The sequence below is a fragment of the Callospermophilus lateralis genome, unplaced genomic scaffold (genome assembly GCF_048772815.1).
Source record: "Callospermophilus lateralis isolate mCalLat2 unplaced genomic scaffold, mCalLat2.hap1 Scaffold_116, whole genome shotgun sequence".
NCBI classification, from domain to species: Eukaryota; Metazoa; Chordata; class Mammalia; order Rodentia; family Sciuridae; genus Callospermophilus; species Callospermophilus lateralis.
Genome location: NW_027511893.1, coordinates 1,720,074 through 1,726,616, shown reverse-complemented (window position 1 = coordinate 1,726,616; position 6,543 = coordinate 1,720,074). Strand labels below are relative to the sequence as shown.

General features: G+C 41.1%; 1 pseudogene; it reads right to left on the bottom strand.

The window, feature by feature from the left end:
* Positions 1–2,029: 2,029 nt before the first annotated feature.
* On the bottom strand, positions 2,030–2,622 carry LOC143386495 (biorientation of chromosomes in cell division protein 1 pseudogene; annotated as a pseudogene).
* Between the last annotated feature and the right edge of the window lie 3,921 nt (positions 2,623–6,543).

Here is a 6,543-nt window from a genome sequence, read left to right as displayed (position 1 = left end):
GAGCAAAAGTAGCACATTGGAAGAAAATAATAGTGTTACAGTGGGTTTCAATTTTTAGCTTTTAAATCCTTTCATATTTTCCTCATGATAACTTTTAAGAGAGGTATTTTTATTTCCATCCTCACCTTCCAACAAGAAAATCAAATTACAGCAATCATCTAGTATGTACAAGGTATATGCTGAGCAACTTAACTGGAAAAGAAAATTTGTGTAAGAAAGGAAACTAAGACAATAATGAAGGGAATGTTTCCCAGCATGAACACTCAGCTGAGGCGTTTACTGACTCCCTGGCTTGCCAACTGTATTTTCATCATTTTTAGAATACACTTCTAGCCCTTCCCCTAGTAATAATGCTGAAGACCTCATGTCACATGCAGTGCAGTAAAGGGGTTTACGAGGAGCAAGCTGGTGACTGAGGAGACCACAGGTGAACTGGTCAGGTCATACAGCCCCAGGAGTGATGATTAACCCAGGGCTTGTTAGTGCCAGTGTCCAGGCCCTTCACCTTCCACTCTGATGCCCAGTGTATTTTGGCTTGTTTTCTGGGCAGATTTTTGGTTCCTTGAACACATGAGATGCAGTGTTTTTTTCTTGTTTTCTATCACTAGTGCCCAGTGAAGTTCTTGGAAAGTAGTGAGTTACCAGTAACTTGTCAATATAAGTAAATAATCAATGAAAAAATGAATAATTGAATTCTATAATCTGGAAGTAACAGTCATACTACTGATACATGAAAGGACACAGATGAAGTCATCTAGACTGGAGATAAACAGGGTTCCAAGTGTGTTCACCTGAACAGCATAAACTCCTTGATGCTAGACGCGTCTATTACCTTGACTTGGTGATATTATCACATTTTGCATTATGTCCAAATTTATCAAATCGTACACATTAAATATGTGCACGTCTTTGTGTATCAATTAGCCCACTAAAACACCCGTGACTGTTCAGTTCCTTGATTTCAATTCTTTTGGATAAACATACAGAAGTGGGATCAGCAGATCATATCGTAGTTCTATTTTCACGGTTTTGAGGAAGCTCCATACTGTTTTCCACAGAGGCTGCCCAATTATGCATTCTCACCAACAGCACAGGAACATCAGGGAAATGCAAATCAAAGCCACAAAGAGAGCACTCTTCACATCTGTTAGGATGGCTATTATTAAAACTGTACACAAAAATACAAGTATTGGAAATGGAGAAACTGAAATCCTTAAAAGTCCTTCTTTATGTGTTATGAACTCTGTTAATGCCTTTGTAATTTCAACTGGCTTTAAACAGTCACACATTTCTTTTTTTTTTCAGAGTATCAAATGATTTTATTACAAAACTTAACGCCATTTACTGATAATTTACTTTTCTAAAAAACAAACACGAGAAAAGAACAAACGCATCCAAGGCTCACCAGCCTTGGAGGACAGGAAGCAGCCCTGCACAGGAAACCTGCAAACGTTTTTCTTATGCCTGATGTCTCGGCCTCCTTGTTCACTGTTTCCACCTTCTGTCACCTCTGACACGGGGAGGAAACTGGCTAGAAGAGTCACAGACAAGAAGGTCACAACCAACTTTAAGGCTATCTGATGCTAAGGGCTTGTACAGATAGTCTGGAACTTTGAGAAAGGTATTGGACGAGCGCTGTCAGATGCCTACTCCCCACTAAGCATTACTGTCCCTATTCTCTGAATTACCTCTGGGACTGGTTAGGGTCTTCCGTGGTAGCCTCTAGTCATCCCAGAGCACAAACCCTAAAGTCCATGTGCAGTCTCCATGTTCAAGTATAAAGCTGTCTGGGAACCACCCCAGCAGCTGTAGTGTTCATACTCTGTAGTGTGTACTGGGTGGCACACCCCTGAACAAGCAGGCCAGTGGCAGCCCAAGGCAGGGGCACCCACAGACAGAGTTCCCACTGCCAAGCTTGCTCCTGTCCTATCAGGACACTGTCCCACAGTCAGGGTAGAAATATTGAGTTCAGAAGCCCCCAGCCAGATGAAGTCATGCTCTCTAGGAACAGGGATCCATTTCTTCACCATTAATTAAATGGAGTTTTCAAAAGGTGCCAGGAATATTCTTGGGAAGTGTCCTGGGATGGGGCAGGCAGGTCCTGGCTCTCTGGGTCAGGAGGGGGTGCTGGCACAGCTTCTTTTTTCTGGGCCGCCAGAAATTCATGAATTGCTCCTTCAATCTGTGGCCTGAAGATGTGGTTGGGTTTTGGATCCACCACCTGAGAAATAATCCTGTCTACTCCTGCTTCCAGCATCCCCGACTGAACCACACTCTGCCTCAGCCCATTTCGTAACTGGTTCTTGTTCATCCTAGGATTCCACTCCTGCTTGTCCAGATGTGTCGACACAAAATTATCCACTTTTTGCCTCAGGTTTTGGTAAGCTGGCTTGGTGTCCACGTCCGCCAGGCGGGCCCGGCGGAAGCTGTCAAAGAGGCCGCGGCTCTTGAGCTGCTCTATGATGAGTGCGATAAGCTGCTGGTCGCCTGGCGGCAGCAAGGCGGGGTTGCTGGGGCCGCCGCTCCCGCCTGCCCCGGCCGCCGCAGCGGCCCCTGCCGAGGCCTGGCCAGCGCCCCGCCGCCGCCCCCACCCCCAGCGCCCGCGCCGCCACCGTCTGCCATGCCTGCGCCCCGAGCCCGAGTGCGGCTCCTGCTCTGGGTCTGGGGGCCTGCGTTGTGCATGGGAGGTGGAGAACCCCACGGAGGCAGCTGTGGTGGCGACGGAGGTGGGGACGGTGGCAGAGATGGCGGCGGTGGCAGTGGTGGCGGAGGCGGCGGCCAGTCACACATTTCTTTAAGCATAAATTTTATAAAAACTATTTTACCACATATTTTTTCACTCAAGTCCCCTTCATTATTCAAGATATTTGGCTTCCGTAAATGAGTTATTTTCAGGTAACCTAGAGAATTTCATTTTGCATTTCTTACAATATAGGTCTACTGGTATCTAACTCTTTAGGCTATTATTTTATCTTTATTTCAGCTTCCTTTTTTTCACCACAAAATACAGAATTCCAGATTGTGAGGTTTTCCAATCACCATAAAGAAGCAATCTCAATTCTTTCTGTTCTCATTCCTAAGAAAATGTCAAACGTCTTTCTTATTTTTGTTCCTTAAAATGTAATATGCCTGTTTTTCCTGTGGCTACTTTTGTGACTTTTTTCTTTACTTTTGATTTACCTTGTGCTTATCTTGCTGAGCTGCTAAGATCTTTGGGCTGACATCATCATTTATTTTGGAATGCTTTTCCCTTATATCTTCAAAATATCTCCACGTGCCACTCCAATACATGGAGCGCAATCATTTGATTTCGTCTGACAGGTATCTAACAATATATTTTTATTTTCTTTCAGTTTTTCTCAGATTTTTAGTTTAGACAATTTTGATTGACCTAAACTGCATTTCAACTATCATTCAACTTCTGACTCATTTTGTTGCTACACCTAATGATTTTTTAATTTCAGATATTGTTTTTTCTCCAATTGAAAAATGCCTATGTGTTTGTTTCTGGGGTTTTTTGTTTGTTTGTTTTTCTATTCCCTATAGGCATACTTAGGTCTGCTTTTTGCTCCAAGTTCTTTAACACCTAATAATATGTGCAAAATCTTGGCCTGCTTGTTTTCATATGCAGGTCATTTGTGAGCCTGTTTGTTTTGAATTTTTCTCTTTAATAGCAAAGTTATCTTAATTGTGGTTTCTATTTGTACTCCATTGCTTATACTATATATTACCTTTTCTCCTACAGCAGACATTAAACATTGCTATAAAACATGAGAGACTGAAGATGATATTGTTTTTCCAGAGACCTCACACCCTTCCCTCTGTAAGTGAGCCTGGGAAGAGCTCGTCATTCAGTTCTAATAGAGTACTGATCTAAATAGGGCTACTTGAAGCCTTACTTGACTTAAGTTCGACTTTGGTTTTGAAATTTTTTAGGGTGAACTCCATTCTTCTCTTCAGCAGGGTTTTGAGATTTGATCTCACAAGACTAGAAAGAGGGATAATTTTATGTTTGAGAATCTTTACTAATGTTATCCTTGTGGACACTTGTCATTAAAAGTCATCTGATTTAAGTTTGTTTCAGCAAAGTTCAGTTTTAGGCTTGCTCCTCCACATCTCCATAACCATGAGGCAATTGGTTCCAAGCACAAGATGAAGCGGCTGGTCCTTGTTCACCTAGGAAAGGCTTGATCCTTTATTAAATTTGGTTTGCTTGAGTTTCTGCTTCTGAAGTTCTTCAAGGGTCCTATGAAAAGATGTTATTTCATTTTATTTTATCCAGGCTTTTTTTTACTGCTAAACAAGGCACAATGGCTTTCTAGAATTTTCTGCAGCCTAACTGCAAAGCCAAAAGTGTTGTTATTTGTTAAGCTCAGCATTGTGCTATTATTTCAACATAAACTGCAAAAGAGTACGTAGGAAGATGAGATAACAAATGACATAAACTGCATACTGAAGGAAGGGAATAGATTTATTCTCTATGAACAGAATGGATACAAACATATTTTGGGTTAATAGGAGAGCCAATTCTCCAAATTCAGGGCTGTGCAACAACAGAAGTCTTTTACTCATAAAGTCTACAAGTTTCTTGTCACTAGAGATATCAATGCCAAAGTACAATGGCTATCTGCACTCTATAGAAGAGTAAGGCAATTCAGGGATTGGGTTTAGACTGGGTGATTTTTAAAGTCCTTGATAGAATACAAACAGTATTGACAAATAGGACTAGATATGCTTTTCCACTGAATTCCCATCTCTGGGTGGGGGATAAAAAGCTGATTCCTTTGGAGACAAGATTTTTCAAATAAAAGGAAATCTTATTTTGGGTTAACAATCCTTTTCTGGGTTTTTTTGTTGTTGTTGTTTTTGTTTTTGTTTTGTTTTTCCCAAGGAACTACTGCATCCTGTAAATATTGCTGGCAAGTAAATTGTGAATCTAATGTGTGTTAGGACCTGGAAGAGGCAGGAAACATGGACCATTTCTGAAAGTTTTAAACAAATTCTGAAGTAACATTACATGGAAATTGCTTATTAATTTACATGTCTTTCTTCTCAGACTAATCTATAGGAAGTCATTGAGTTAGACTTTTCTGTTGCAATTTATAGATCCTATTCCTGCCTAATTTGAGCGGAAAATAAATTCACTAAAATATATATTGAATAATGTATAATGCACTACATTTCTTAGAGGAGTTAAAAAAACAATACTTTCACATGACACAATCAGGTTAAAAAAAGGCAGGGGTGGGGAGCAAAGTATGCCACACGTCTGGTGACAATACTTAAGTATTCAGATATTTAAGATTGAGTTGGATTATCACCACTGTCACTGGTTCTGCTTCTCTACTTTGATGTGGCTCTTCCTGCTACTGCCTTCACCAAACAGCTTCCACAGTCTCCCCCCCCCGCCCCCCACTAGCTTTAGAATCAAAATCAAGTGTGGACGCCTGGGGAGTCTATATCACATCCCTTCAACCCTAAAGGAGAAGTTGAAAAGGTGAGTGTCTGGCATTTTCCCCTCTTAATGGGAAGTGAATTCCACTTTCTTTCAATACTTAATGAGATGGGGCACTGCCCACCCGCAGAGAGTACAGGTATTTGTTATACATGTCCTTGGAAAGATAAGTTAAATGGATGATTAGAAACAGGCTTGGTTACTAAGAGATGCTGGGCTATACTTTACTGTCATTGTGGATTTCCCTTTGTTCTCTGTAGAGGATAAAGAACAGGATCACACTGTGCCCATTCTCATGGGAAGCTGAAGAGAGGATCAACTTGAGTTTTGTTTTTCCATGACTCTTGAGTTCCCTCCCCAGTGTCAGCCACTGGAATAATAAATGGGCTTCAATGGTGAGGACAGACAGACATGGCTGGCACTGATGTTGACTAAAGGCCAAGAAAGCTCAGAATTTCCTTCAGTCAGCATCAGACATTAGAAGTCTTACCCTCTACACTTAGACGTTAACTAAAATGATCCAACAAATCATTTTACCACAAGAGGGAGGCTGGGGCCTGCTGCCAAGATAAGTAATTTCTCTACCTTCAACTTTCTGATTTCCTTCCCTAGATTATATACTACCTGAAATCAAGGACTATGACCTCACGACTAACATTTCAATTCCAAACAATGCATCTGGCATGGTGTTGTGAGAATAATTTTTGGAGAAGTAGATGAATAAATGCAAAGTTAATGATTAAATTAGGGAAATGCCATCCACTTCTGGAATTAATCAGATCCTGCATCTTTGAAAAAAATCTTTGTCAATAAACTCAGGAGATGGTAAGCCCTGTAGGTAAAAGATCCATCCAGGTCATGAGGAGAAAAAGAGCATACTGTCTCTGTAAGACAGAAAAAGGTCATCAGTCCATGGATGGTAATATGCCTGTTATGGAAACCTGAGATTCCAGAATCAATAAGTTACAATTTGGGTTGCAGACTCTCATGTACAAAGACAGATGGTGAAGGAACTGTAATTAACGCAGATCCACTACAGGCTCTGGAGCAGAAGAGTGGCATGATATTAATTCTGGCTAAATTTTATG